General features: G+C 50.0%; 1 protein-coding gene across 1 annotated transcript in view; it reads left to right on the forward strand.

Annotated features, from left to right (window-relative positions):
• The first annotated feature begins 1,569 nt into the window (after positions 1 to 1,569).
• The window catches only part of ZBTB7C (zinc finger and BTB domain containing 7C), a 250,426-nt gene continuing 237,010 nt past the window's right edge, over positions 1,570 to 14,985 (forward strand). The window contains exon 1 of the mRNA XM_083702788.1: positions 1,570 to 1,951. The gene's annotated coding sequence lies outside the window, so the exon portion shown is untranslated. The remainder of the gene's footprint in view (positions 1,952 to 14,985) is intronic.

The following is a 14,985-nucleotide window of genomic DNA, read 5'->3' on the forward strand; positions in this document are numbered from 1 at the left end:
CCCCTTGCCTTGGAGTTCAGAGCCGGAGCTGTGAAGGAAGGCTACTGCGCACACGCCGTCCTGCGCCACCCTAACCTTCCTCCGCGCGTTCATTACCGCGCCCGCTTGCGCAGGGCTCTCCCCGGTTTCCTTCTGCAGGAGGCGAAAAGGCGTCTCTTTTGTGCATGCAAGAAAAGCCCGGAAAGTCCAGACGAAGGCGGCACGCCTCCTTTCAGCTAAGCGCGAACACGCCAGCAATGCAAGCAGGAACTCCCCCAGTGCAAACAATCATAAAGAGCCCATCCCTGGGCAGGCGGTTCTCTCCGCTCCTTTTTCTTTTTCTTTTTTGGCAATGAATTACGGGATCTCTCTCTCTCTCTCTCTCCGGAACGCTTTTTCTTAAGGAAACCCAGCGTGCTGCGTTTCAGCGAAACGCCCCCCTAGCGACGCCAACGCCGGGTGCGCCGAGAGCTTTCCTTCTTTCCCAAAGGATGCGGCCAATCTTTCAGTCTAGCCTACCTCACAGGGTTGTTGTTGTGAGGATAAATTTAGGGAGGTGCGCTTGCTGAATTAAGAATAGATAGGATTTTATGTGTGTGTAAACAGGTAAATGTTTAATGCCATCCCTGTACATATAGCTCCCTACAGACGAGGAATCAGGCACCGCCCGACCTAAACCACTGTTAAAATATTTTTTTTTAAACAGTTCTGCATAGTTCTGGTGTTCGCTCAGGGGCGCGAAATCTCGCAGGGGTTTAAAAAGTATTTGGAATTAATTGAGGGTTATGCGGCAGGGTTGTCTTTCTGTCTTTCTGTGTGTATTTTGCACAGCATGTCCGCGACTGGACCTAACGGTCAGGGGCACCTTTACCTTTTACATAAATCAGAGACCTTGCTGGACCAGACTGAGCGTTCACTCACCTCTCCGGCTTCTGCCTTCTTAACACTCAAATGACTCAAACACAGTCAAATGCTCCAAGGGGAGCTCACAGAAGGTAACCACACCACTTCTGCCCTTTCTCGCCACCTGCTGTAACTCCGAGGTACACTGCCTTTGGCCATGGAGGTTCCATCTAGCTTACCATGTCTTACAGCCATTGACCGGGCTATCATGTCTCCCGTGATCTTGCCTGGCCGTGGAAGCCGCACGCTGATGCGCTCCTGCCGGCGCGCCCCCCTCGAAGAAGCGCTCGCCTCTTTCCTTCTGCTCTGATACCTCACCCGCGGCCACCGGCCGAATATTCTGACAATATACCCGCCTTGCCTTTGCTCCTAGCGACCTGTGCCAGGCTTTTAGCAAGCTTCGCACGCTGGAAACAGGTGCCAGGGGAGTCTGAGCAAAAAGGACAATGGTTTGCAAAGAGGCGCTTTGGAAAGGAGCGGGGAGCGCTTCAATCTTTGTGTGTGTGTGCTTATTTCTTTTTAATTAAAAAAAGGAAAAGCTCCCTCCCCGTAGGAAAGGACAGAGACGACTAAAGCTCCTCCTCCTCCTCCTGCTTCGCCTCCAGCAACAGTTTGGCTCCCCAAGGAGCGCGCGCTGGAGATTCCCCGCCACGCCAAGTGGCTGCGCGTAAAGGGGGCGGCGGAGGAAGGAGGGAGCAGGCTGGAGACACCAGACATCCGGGCCCTTTGCACATTCCTGATCTCTCCCACCACCCCTCCTTTCCTAGCCCCTTTGCTGCAGCCGCCACCTCCACAGCCTGGAGAGAGAGAAAGAGAGAGGAAGGTGGAGGACGCCAGCCAGCCGCTAGCCAGCCAGTCCTTCGAGGCTGCCCAAGTTCGGCGGCAGGTGCTGCCGCGTCCGCCTGCGCCAAGGCGCGCCGAGCCGCCGTGGGTGCCCAGCAGTCGCTGTCACAGCCCGGGGAAGCGGACAGCGGCCGCGGCGACGAGGAGAAGGCGCGCCTCCACCGCGGCTGCCCAGGAGGAGCCGGGCGGAGAGGATTCTCCCACCTGCAGGCAGCCTCGCCGCCAGGTTGGTGCCGCTGCTTCCTTCTTTTCCATCCATCCATCGAGTCTCCTCTCTTTCTCCGCCCTCCTTTGGTCGGCGGTGGTAGCAACTGCCGCCGGTTTCCCCCGCTGGCGAGGGAGGGTTTCGTCGCAGGTCCGGGAGGGAGGGAGGCAAGGCGAGCCGGGCGCCGGGCAGCGGACAGCGGCCACTGGCCCCGTGCCAGCCGGATCAGGGTTTGCGCACGTAGCTGTTGCGCGCAACGGTGGCGTGAGCGCACAGGTGGTTGGCGGGTTTTTCCTCTCCCATTCGCCTTTTCTTTCCTTCTTAAGAAGGAAGTTTTTGGGTGCAGTAGCTTTTCCGAGAGAATCCGAGTGGATTTGAAATGCGCCCGCGTGGAGCGTTTTCCCACAAACCTTCATTCTCCGTTTTTGTTTGAATTTGCAAGGAAGCTGTCTCGTGGTGTGGCGAGCTGGCAAATGGGAAAGCCGTTTCGTTTGCAGCGCTTTTCGATGTGCGGCGCTTCTCGTTTCGATCAGACTTTTCCGGCTTACCCTTTAAAAAAAACAACACCCCCACCAAATTGACATTTCCCAAATAAAATAAAAGCCAGGGTCAGTACTTAAAACATACTGTCCAGAGGTCGGTAGATGTATCGCCATATGCAGCAGGCAAAAGCAAGGAAATTTATGGCCTTTCAGGAAAAACGACCCTCCAAAATGAGTAAGGGGAGGCAGCTGGCTGATTGTTCTCGGTAGCCGCAGTAGCAAAACATCTCAGCCGGTACCGGATATTGAAAAAACGAGTTGGCTTTCCGACTAGATTTTTTCGTGTCCTCCCTTCATTTGGAGAACGGTGGCTGACCTGGAGGGGGTTTTCTGACATCGGTGCCTGTTTCCTTGAAAGGGACGACAGCCCTGTGAGGTAGGCTGGCTGGAACAAGAGAGAGGGCTGAGCAGGGATTTGGACGTGGGACTTCTGTGGTCATAACATCACTTCAGGGATGCAGTTCCGTGCACACTTACCTAGGCGCTACTGAAGTGCTACTGAACCCAATGGGACTTTATTTCTGGTAAGCTGCTACAGGATATCACTGTAAAGGTGGGAGTTCTGTGCACACTTTGGAGTAAGCCATATGAGACGCAGGTGGGCTTACTTCCGTGTAAACATGGGGTGCATCAGGTTGCAATCATACTGGGACCCTCTTATTTTCCATTCTTGAACGTTGTAAATTGTCAGATTGCCAGAATAACAGGATTATTATTATTTTAGCTGCAAGCAAGCTTTTTGTTTGATGCAACTTTGTGACCAAGGCTGCAATCCCACACATTCTTCCTTGAGACAAAAGTCCCATTTATCTCCAAAGGGCTTACTTCTGAGTAAACATGGTGTAGGATTGCACTGAAGTCCAAGTGGATTTTTCCTATGAAACAGGTTGTCTAGGAAGTCCTGTGACTTTGTTATCCGGAGGCTTTGTATTAATGCCCCTTAGGGATATTTTATGGAATCTAATTGTAGTGTAGGGAGAACCGGATAACAGGTAATTCTGGAAGTCTCTCATTACTCCTAACAATGCCATCCTGTGCATGTCTATTCAGAAGTAAGACCCACTGAGTTCAGGTCTGTGAGCAAAGGATTGCAACCTCAGCGTGCATTCTCTTAATTTCACCCCCAGAGGAACAAAGAGAAACAATTGGAAGAATTGCTTATTTTCAATCAGTCTCATCTTTGAAAAAGTCCCTTTGCAAATAAGGTCAAGTGAATTATTACTGAGAATGTTTGATTTTTTTTGGGGGGGGTGCAGGGCTGCAATCTGAAAAGGACAATTGCTAGGAAGTAGGTTGGATTGGAGGGACACGGGTGGCGCTGTGGGTTAAACCACAGAGCCTAGGGCTTGCTGATCAGAAGGTCGGCGGTTCGAATCCCTGTGATGGGGTGAGCTCCCATTGTTCGGTCCCTGCTCCTGCCAATTTAGCAGTTCGAAAGCACGTCAAAGTGCAAGTAGATAAATAGGTACCAGTCCGGCAGGAAGGTAAACGGTGTTTCCGTGCGCTGCTCTGGTTCGCCAGAAGCGGCTTAATCATGCTGGCCACATGACCCAGAAGGTGTACTCCGGCTGCCTCGGCCTGTAAAGCGAGATGAGCGCCACAACCCCAGAGTCGGTCACGACTGGACCTAATGGTCAGGGGTCCCTTTACCTTTTAGGTTGGATTGGGCTCAACCTGGCTTTTAACATATTTAGGCTACAATCCTGTGCATGCTTATTCAGGAGTAAGCTCCCTTACATTTAATGGGACATAGGATTTGGCTACATGTCTTGCCATTTAGGAACATACTGTATGTATGTATGTATGTATCTATCTATCTAGCAGTAATCCACAAGGACATATTCAGTGACTACCGGTCATCACGGCTACACAGAATCCCCTTGCTCAAAGGCTGAAATCTAGTTTTTAGGGTGACACAGCTGGCTTCTCTGCATGACCTGTTTGTGGAGCATCCATCTGGATTTGCTTGTGTGGAGCTTATATATCTTCCGGTCCATGGATCGTTTATCCCACACTCAATGTGCATTTTGTCACCACTTTCCTAACTGCAAAAGACGGAGCGGGTTTTTGGGGTGTGTTTTTTTAAACCTTTGGATTTGTTTCACCTGAGTGCCAGAGCACTTTAATAGCACAAACCTACATTCCTGGCCCGATTTTGGATTCCCACACAATACTGGTAGCCTAGGGGTGACTGGCATTAGATTATGATTGGCCGCTGAGGAAACAGGATGCTGGATCAGGTGGGCTTTTGGTCTGATCCATCAGGGCTGCTTTTACATCCTTAATCCCTTGCCTACCAAGAGCATGGTGTAGATTCTGGAACAGAAGCGGGTTCGAGTACAGGTACCAGGGGCAGGGCGGGTCCAGGTAAATCTTAGCATTTCCCCAGCCCCTTGAATGGCTGCTGGCCTTACAGCCCTCTTGACTCCTTTGGCCAAAGGGAATCACCATAGCTCAGTGGCAGAGAAAGGTCGCTGGTAGGAGTGACCTGGAGGAGGAGGAGAAGAAGAAGAGTTTGGGCTTGATATCCCACCTTTCACTCCCCTTAAGGAGTCTCAAAGCAGCTAACAATCTCCTTTCCCTTCCTCCCCCACAACAAACACCCTGTGAGGTGAGTGGGGCTGAGAGACTTCAGAGAAGTGTGACTAGCCCAAGGTCACCCAGCAGCTGCATGTGGAGGAGCGGGGACGCGAACCCGGTTCACCAGATTACAAGTCCACTGCTTTTAGCAATTACACCAAGCTGGCTAGAGCTACTGCCAGTTAGTTTAGACAGTACTGAGCTCTGATTTGCTATAAGCATCCTTAAGGGAAGGCTCATAAACAGCGCCAACAAGAAATATAGTGGTTGAGGCTGGAAGGTAAAGTGAGTAAGCAGTACAGTGGTACCTCGGGTTACATATGCTTCAGGTTACAGACTCCGCTAACCCAGAAATAGTGCTTCAGGTTAAGAACTTTGCTTCAGGATGAGAACAGAAATTGTGCTCCGGCAGCGCAGCAGCAGCAGGAGGCCCCATTAGCTAAAGTGGTGCTTCAGGTTAAGAACAGTTTCAGGTTAAGTACAGACCTCCGGAACGAATTAAGTACTTAACCTGAGGTACCACTGTACATGGGATGAATGAAAGCAGTGTGTGTGAATGGGAGTAGCCCCCAAATTTAATTCACTACCAAGATTGCCTATTCCAGGCTAAGATGATGTGTTGGTACTCCCTTGATCTTCTGCTACAGCCTTTGCCAGCCACATTTCTCTTAACTTGGTAGCATATTGCGGGAGATGCCCTTGCAAGACCTCAGGTGCTTAACCTAAACTCGTCTCAACCTGGACTGCCTTGCTGTCAAGTCCCAAAGCCTAGCCTTACAAAGCCTCATTTGCCATTGGGATTGAGCTGAATGCATCTTAACCGCCCCTCCCCTGGTTTAATGGGTTGCATTCAGGGTGGGGGGCACCCTATCGCTCGGCTCGTTCCTCCGTGCGTGGCATTGGCAGGGATGGATTGCTGAGGAGGTGGAGGCAATGGCCTCCTCCATCAGATCATAGAATCGTAGCATGGTAGAGTTCGAAGGGTCATCTTCTCTGACCCCGTGCAATGCGGGAATCTTTTGCCCAACGTGGGATTTGAACCCATGACCCATGACCCATGAGATTAAGAGTCTCATGCGCTACCGATTGAGCTACCAAGATCTTCCCGCTGCTGCTGCTGCTGCTACAGTAAGGCATGTTACAGCAGCAGTATCATAGCTGTCAACTTACAGATTTGAAAATAAGGGACCAGCAGCCTCGAAAATAAGGGATCCTCAGCCAAAATAAGGGATTTTAGTCAACCAGCAGCCAAACGAAGCCTCAAGCGGTGGTTCCCACAGCGCAGCAACCCGGCAAAGGGGATGCAGCAAGGAAAACCACCGTCACTTCTCCGCTGGGAAGCGCTGAGCAAAGGCGAGTCCCCAGGCAACGTGGCTGATTTGATGGGCACAAGGCATGCAAGCTCCACCCCCAGTTGTTCTTAGACTTCTTATTGGGTGAGCAACGCAGCCAAGCAACACAGTTGGAGCCTCCCTCCTCCCTGGCCAGCAGGGAGGGAGGGAGAGGAGCTGCTTCCTTTGAAACTTGGGAAATTTAAGGGACATCATCAATAAGGGACAGCAGCGGGACACGGCGCTGGGATAAGGGACTTTCCTGCCAAATAAGGGACGCTTGACAGCTATGAGCAGTATTGTATCTGGCAGAGATGCTGAAGGCCCTGCCTCCTTCTGCATAGAGACGTACTGATGGCTCTCTGCCTCTTGAACTTTCCAGTCTACAGATGCCCCCTAGAGGACAGCAGAAGGCTAGCACGACTTCAGGTTGCAAACCTGTCATTGGAGTTTATTTACAGTGCTTCTTAACTTGCTCTCCATTGCAAAAATAAAAAAATATCTCTATCCTAGTTGTGGGCCAAATAGCCAGGGCAGGCCATTCAGACTTCATGTTCAGTCTTGGGTTTGGAAAAGTTGGTGTTTTTTTCCTTTCCTTTCCTTTTCTTTTCTTTTCGAAACAAGCAATAAGCCATGATGCTGTTCCGTAGCAATATCCTTCCTTTGGGGTTCCTTATCACATTTACAGCCTCTCTCTCTCCCCTTCCTTCCTGTGCGCTGCAGGTCCCTAAATTATAGAAAATAAAGACGGAACAGCCATATTAGGTCAGCCAGCTTGTCTTCCCTCCTAGCCAGAGAAGAGATTCTCCCCTGCGGTGCTCTTGAGTGCTTTCTCCTGCCAGTCAAAGACTTCAGATCTTTTTTCCTGGAGGGTTCTGGCCAGCTTGCTCTCTTATTCTCCTGGAAGATAGCAACACCATCTCTGCTTAATAGCTTTTGCACAGGGCGAGAAACAATAGTTGAATGAGAACTCCTTTCTCAGTTAAGATAGCCTCCTAGGGTGCATTGTGGAAATTGCAACGTAATCTTTTTTAAAGCAACAACCCCGTTTGCTCAACCTTGTGCATTAAGAACAGGTGTCGCTTTCCAGAAAACTGCTGTTAGGACTGATCAGTGCTCTTCCGCTTGCTCCTCTGTGCTAAATTTCACAGTCTCTCTCTTTAAGACGCAGGACTGCTTGAAATTGATTGCAAAGCTTCCGTAGACGTTAATAGGAGGAAAGGTTCAGGGCACTGCTGTGTGAATGAGAGGCAGACTTTTTTAGCTTATTATGGACATAATTGCAACACCTCTGTAGACCAATTCCTCTGAGCCATGTTAGGCTCGGAGCTGTGGCTGGAACTGTGGAAAAGTTAGAGGAAGGGGGGGAGAGGAGAGAGTTTGGCATGATGCATATCCTAAACTGAAGAATTTTCCTGCAAATTTCCCAATTAGCCATGATTACGACCCATCAAGAACAGGAGGGGGAGCTCTCATCGCATTTGCCAATGCAGCAGTTGGAATGAAGAGGAGGAAAAGAGATTGGATCAATTCGTTGTGGTTAGGTCTATCAAGGGGTACTCATCATAACAGGTAAAAATGGAGCTTCCATATATGGTGGAAGTCTATCTCTCAATACCAGATAGGTAAAGGGACCCCTGACCATTAGGTCCAGTCGTGGCCAACTCTGGGGTTGCGGCGCTCATCTCGCTTTATTGGCCGAGAGAGCCGGCGTACAGCTTCCGGGTTATGTGGACAGCATGACTAAGCCGCTTCTGGCGAACCAGAGCAGCGCACAGAAACACCATTTACCTTCCTGCCAGAGCGGTACCTATTTATCTAATTGCACTGGTGTGCTTTCGAACTGCTAGGTTGGCAGGAGCAGAGACCGAGCAATGGGAGCTCACCCTGTCACGGGGATTCGAACCGCAACCTTCTGATCGGCAAGCCCTAGGCTCTGTGGTTTAACCCACAGCACCACCCGCGTCCCTCAATACCAGATGCCGGAGTTGAATTGCATCACCTTTATTCCCCTGCCCATACATTTCCCAGCCGCTGTTGGAATGGAAAAGGAGTGGCCCGGCTCAGAGAACCTGGATATATTAATCAGAGAGGCAAATATTTCCCCACTCTGGATCCCTCAATTGCCAAGACAAAACCATCCATGCACAAAAATGAGATATCAGCAGGCTTGGGGGAGACCCAATGTTTGCAGAAGTATTTAAAGGTAAAGGGACCCCTGACCATTAGGTCCAGTCGTGGCCGACTCTGGGGATGTGGCGCTCATCTCGCTTTGCTGGCCGAGGGAGCTAGCGTACAGCTTCCGGGTCATGTGGCCAGCATGACTAAGCTGCTTCTGGCGAACCAGAGCAGCGCACGGAAACACCATTTTACCTTCCCGCCAGAGTGGTACCTATTTATCTACTTGTACTTTGACGTGCTTTCGAACTGCTGGGGTGGCAGCAGCAGGGACTGAGCAACGGGAGCTCACTCCGTCACGGGGATTCGAACCGCTGACCTTCTGATCGGCAAGCCCTAGGCTCTGTGGTTTAACCCACAGTGCCACCCACGTTCCTAATGATAGTAATACCTGATGAAATCTTAGTGGGGAAACACAGGAGCACCCAGAAACACAACCTGCCCCCTTCTTTACATGACCCCCTTCTGTTAGGATGTGTGTTTGAGGGTGGGAATGATGTAACTTTAAATCTCTATCCCTTATGAGCTACAAGAGAGATGCCGGACAGACAGGAAATATTGAGAGAGAAAAGGAAACACTTCAGCTGTAACAAATGGCGCTTGGCAAGGAGAGAAGGAGGATGCGGAAAGCAGGGGAGGGGGAAAGGGAAGGGGAGGCAGGTGTTCCCAGGGAGCAGGGTGTGTCCCATTTTGTATTTTAAACTCAGCACTTGTGAGTGCTGCTAATTTTACAGCCCACTGGTGCGAAAAGGGATGCGATACTCCCTCTTTGAGTAATGTGATGTTAAGAAAGCAGCTACCTGGTCTGCACTTTAAAAAACCCACAACAACAACTGGCTAAGGGATCCGTGATTCGAAAGAAGTTTCAAAAATGCGCTGCTGTGGTTTTTTTTGCTCAGAGACCCATCCAGATGGGTGGGGTAATAATAATAAAATTATTATTATTAGAACAGAGACTGTTTTTCAGTATATAAATATATGAAAGGAATAATAAGAGTGGTGGAAGAGAAATCAGTCCTGCTTTCAGGGATGGAGCTATTCTCAGCGCACAAATTATTTCAAATATTATTTTTATTGCACTGAAATATATACAGCCCTGAGGTTGTACCAGAGATGCACCTGGATTCTCTAACTGGTCTGATCCGTAAAGACAGGATCAGGTGATCTTTAGGATAGGGTTACCAGACGTCCCCAGTTCCTGGGGACAGTCCCCGGATTTGCAAATCTGTCCCTGGACAAATTCCGTCCCCGGAATGTCCCCAGATTTGCAAATCTGTCCCCAGGAAACGTGGCAGTGGCAGTGGCAGCAGCCCAGAGCCAGCCTGGTAGCACAGTTGGCTCTGGCTGGCTTCAGGAGCTGCTCGCTGCCGCCGCCACTGCTGAAGGAGAACTGGGGATGTCTGGCAGTACAGATCTCCTGCCCCCTTCCCCCTTTGTTTTGACAGATTGAGGGAGGCTCGGGAGTCGTGGGCGGGCGGCTGTTGCCTAGGAGGGGCGCAAGGTGCATGGTTTCTCTGCCAGGCAAGGTGCAAAGCCCTTTTACTGCACCCTATGAAACATAAATGTGCAGAGTTTTTTTTTTTACAAAAACTGGGCAACAGCTGGCTACCTGTGGCTCCCAAGCCTCCCCCGATCAGTCAAAACAAAGGAGGAAGGGGGCAAGATATCGGGGGAGTCTCGGGAGTCTCGGGCACACGGCGCGCTGTTGCCCAGTTTTTAAAAAACTCAGCACATTTATGTTTCACAGGGTGCGAAAGAAGGGCTTTGCACCTTTATACAATATGCATGTGTGCTTGGGCCCAGGGTCTTTTGCCTCACCATCCCCACTACGGACTCCCTGTTGCTACTCAGCTTCAAAAAAACAAAAGTGTCCCCGGATTCATTGAAAAAAATGTGGCAACCATACCTTAGGATGGCATAACTCTTTCTAAAGGGGGAAAGCTCATCTCCGAAGGACTTCCCCTGCTCATCTTTGTGTACAAGACACAGTGGAGCTTTTGCTTTGCTTTGCTTTGCTTCCAGAAGCAATCTCAGAGAGCCAGGACTGTGGCCTCAGCAGCCAGGGAGCCAGCACACACGATATTCTTAAGGTAATTGAACAGGTGCTAGTCTTTTTGGGGGGTCTGCAGAGGTGACGACACTCGCATAGACAGTGAAGCCCTCCACCCGAAGATGAACTGTGGAAGAAGCAAGGGCAGGTCTCAGTTTATCCCACCTGGGAATGGACCAAAGAGATGCCTACTGGCTAGTTGGGCTGCCCCCTGGCAAACTCCTGCATCCCTGTTTCCCGGCATCCCCTCCAACATAACACCAAATATTCCTTCTCCAGCATTCTTCTGACTAATTTGCTTACTTTTAATGGTTAGGCAGCATTGCAGCCTGGCATGAGCGATCCGGCACAGACTGGGCAGGATTGCAGCGTGCCCGCAGATTGACCATTAAATCTCTCCCCCCCCCCTTTTAAAGAAAAACGTATATTTTTAAAAGCTTGCCTAGCAAGCCTGCGCATCAGAGGACACGGGGATGCAGCTATTTCTTTTGCTAGCCAGTGGGCAGCTGCGCATTAGCATGCGCGGCAAAGAAAGGAAGCCACCAGGTGATCTAAGAACGTCGCTTGCCATATGGATCTCTTGTGCAGGCAGAGCTTTGCTTTCTGGATCCGTTGCCCGGAGGCAGAAGGAATACAAGGCACTGTGTATGTCTGCAGCACAGAGGAGAAGTGAGAGAAGGAGGTTCAGCTGAACTTCCATGTGTGAGCTCGTTTCCATTGTGCCTATAACTTTCACATTCACCCGGTGCTATACCAGCTGCACTGGCTCCCGGTGGAGTACAGGATCAGGTTTAAGGTGCTGGTTTTAACCTTTAAAGCACTATATGGCCTAGGACCCTCGTACCTACGGGACCGTCTCTCCTGGTATGCCCCACAGAGGAACTTACGATCTTCAAACAAAAACATCTTGGAGGTCCTGGGCCACAGGGAGGTTAGGCTGGCCTCAACTAGAGCCAGGGCTTTTTCGGCTGTGGCTCCGATCTGGTGGAACGCTCTGTCACAAGAAACTAGGGCCTGCAAGACAGAGCTGTTCCACCAGGCCTTTGGTCAGGGCACAGTCTGACTCCCTCCTTTGGCAATCTTCACAGAACTCTAGCCCAATGGCTGCCATCAATTTAATTTGAATTAATTTCATAATGAAATGATTTTAGAATGTTGTATTATTTTATTGTTGTTAGCCGCCCTGAGCCTGGGTTCGGCTGGGGAGGGTGGGATATAAATAAAAAATTATTATTATTATTATTATTATTATTATTATTATTATTATTATTATCCTGCTGTTCTTATGTTATTTCCCCTGGCATAGGCACAAGGGGAAACCCGCTGTGAGTTTTTAACGCAAGGTGCATTTTGCCTTATCCCCAGGGAACGAGATAAAAAGGGGCATCAGGCAAGAATTGGGTGGAATGGGGGCATTTCTGGAAGCAAGTCTCTGGTGAGGGAGAAAGCAGAAATGATAGCTTTGTCCCTCCTTATTGGCAAGAGCCCTCCATGGTTTTTCGGCTCATGGGCAATGAGGATGCTGCCTCTGGGCTCGTTAATCGCCAGTGGATGAGAACCAGCCTTGTGTCGGTCCCCTAACAGTATTGCTGGCCCAGAACAATGGGAGGGTCCTTTCTCTTCACACAGTCTCAGCATCCACTGCAAGAAAGGGTGTTTAGTCTGGGATGCTGAAGACCAAGGGATGCTTTCTGAAAGGCTCTGTGCTGCAGAGAAGCAGAAGGTCTGGACCAGGGCAGATGCCAGCATTTAAAAACCAAACATAAACCCAAATAACAGAAGGGTAAAAGAAAGGTAAAGGGACCCCTGTCCATTAGGTCCAGTCGCAGATGACTCTGGGGTTGCGACGCTCATCTCCCTTTATTGGCTGAGGGAGCCGGCGTACAGCTTCCAGGTCATGTGGCCAGCATGACTAAGCCACCTCTGGCGAACCAGAGCAGCACACGGAAACGCCGTTTACCTTCCCGGTACCTATTTATCTACTTGCACTTTGATGTGCTTTTGAACTGCTAGGTTGGCAGGAGCAGGGACCGAGCAACAGGAGCTCGCCCCATCACGGGGATTCGAACTGCCGACCTTCTGATCGGCAAGCCCTAGGCTCCGTGGTACTGCCTCCCTAAGGGTTACTGCGCTTTTGTTTCTTGTGGAGCTGGAGTGGCTTGTGCTGCAGGGCAGGCAGATGTTCAACAGGCATAGTGCCCGCTTCGCTGCCAGGTTAAATTTGCATGAAATTTTACATTGTGAAGCACCCTGTGATCTTTGGATGAAGGGCGGCATACAGATTTAATAAATAAGTTTTAGGCTCCTTAGCGGTGAGGCCCCTGGGCCTCGGGTGGCGGTTTTGGGCCTTGTTAGGTATCCTTTAGTCTGTCTTTGAGTGAAAGGGGGTGGCATCTCATGTACCCCCGTGCGGCGGCCTTTTTGCAGGGCCCGTTAGAGGGTGTTTGTGGGAGTCCCTGGCCCTAGAGTGGCAACCCCCCCAATCGGGCGCTGTGCGTGGCCACGCTGTGTAGGTTCATGCTTTGCAGTCTCCTCACATGGCAGCTGTCTCCCTGCACATCCTGAACCCCCTGCGTGGTTGAGAAGGATACCTTCTAAGGCCAGGTTGCCTAAGTCTGAAATCTGAATTCAATAAAGTTGTGGCCAATTCGAACCCATACCTTATTGTCTGGTCTCTGCCTTTGTGGGGGGGGGGGGGAGGGGCCCCAAGGACAGGGTTAGCATGTGGGCCCGCAAAGTGATTTTTGAGTGGGAGCAGCCATCTTTGGAGGCTTGGCGGAGAGTGATAAAACCTTTTCTCCCTGCCTCTTTATCCGATCAGCTATTCCTTACACTCTGGCTCCCAGCCCAAGCGGCAAAAGCCTGGGAGCCTTCTGTAATCTTTGCGGGTGGGGAAGGGAACTAGCTGACCTGATCTCAGCTAGTTAAGGTTGTTTTTCCCTGGCAGGTTGGATGTTGCTTGCCTGAATTTGTACCAAAGGTGTGAAGCAGACTAATTGGGGGGGTAGGGTTTCCTATTTTCCCCACTAGTTTGCTTCACATCTTTGCTATAGTTTATCATCTTCCGAACAAGGCGTATAACTCCGGACGCCCTTTTTTACTGTGCATGGTTTGTGACGTTTTGTGCTCATGATGGTATCAGGGTAGTTGTACATGATCCCACTTTCAATACCAATACAGTGGTACCTCAGGTTAAGAACTTAATTTGTTCTGGAGGTCCATTCTTAACCTGAAACTGTCCTTAACCTGAGGTACCACATCAGCTAATGGGGCCTCCAGCTGCTGCCGCGCCATTTCTGTTCTCATCCTGAAGCAAAGTTCTTAACCCGAGGTACTATTTCTGGCTTAGTGGAGTCTGTAACCTGAAGCGTCTGTAACCTGAAGCGTCTGTAACCCGAGGTACCACTGTAGTATTGAAATAGCTTCATTTCCAATAGTGCATTTCACATAACATCCTCACGAAATCCTGTACGTTTCTGTACCACGAAGGTTCTGGGGTGTGTGTCTTGCTTTTGTTGCCGTACAGTGCAAGCGTGCCCTTCCAGACACCTTTGGTGTTGTAACATTGGGGAAGCATCGCAGAGAAACGAATAAAGCCCAGTGGTGTGTGTGGATGGTTCGGCATGAATGCGCTATTACTCAGTCAACGACCCGTTGCAAAACAGCAACAACAACACACCCCCTAAGTGTCTTTTCTTTGAAACTGCCAGGAGGAAATTCATTGCCCTGATGTAATTCCCAGTCTGTTTGGGTTCTGCATCGTCTCTGGGCAGAGAGAATAGAGAGCCTCTTGGACTGTTGCTTTTGCCTGCTTTGCTTTCTCCTTCTGTTTCCCTGTGCTTTAGGAGCACACGGGGTTAATTCTGTCCAGCAGCAGGAACCTCTTCTCACCCTTCTCCAGCTGTCACTGACACCTCTGTGACTTTGGCCCTCTTCCTTATTATCTCTCATCTCTGCCTCCTGGTTGCCTGGCAACACCCATCACTGTTGACAGGACTTCGTTCTTACACACTACTTTTATATCGCACGCTCCCTCTCTTTTTATTGTTGTAAAAAAAAAAAAAGGAGAAAAAGTTAAAAATGTGCTCATTAACAGAGAGGCTCGGGCTGCCCTTGGTGAGGTCAAAGGTCATTTGGTCCCTGTTTTTTTTTGTTTTTTTTAAGTTTTTGTCCAAATGAGGGGAAGAAACTGTTTCTGCACTAATGCTTTGCTACAGAAATAGATATTTGGGGTTTTTTGATTTCTCTGTCCCTGGAGCTCAGGCAGGTCACATTTAAAAATAAAGATGCAACACTGTTTGTCTTTAGATTATTAGATAACGTGACACGTCATCCATCGGTCGATTCCGACGTATTATTTTGCACAGACTTTCC

Source organism: Podarcis gaigeae (assembly GCF_964106915.1).
Source record: "Podarcis gaigeae genome assembly, chromosome: 11".
Lineage (NCBI taxonomy): Eukaryota > Metazoa > Chordata > Lepidosauria > Squamata > Lacertidae > Podarcis > Podarcis gaigeae.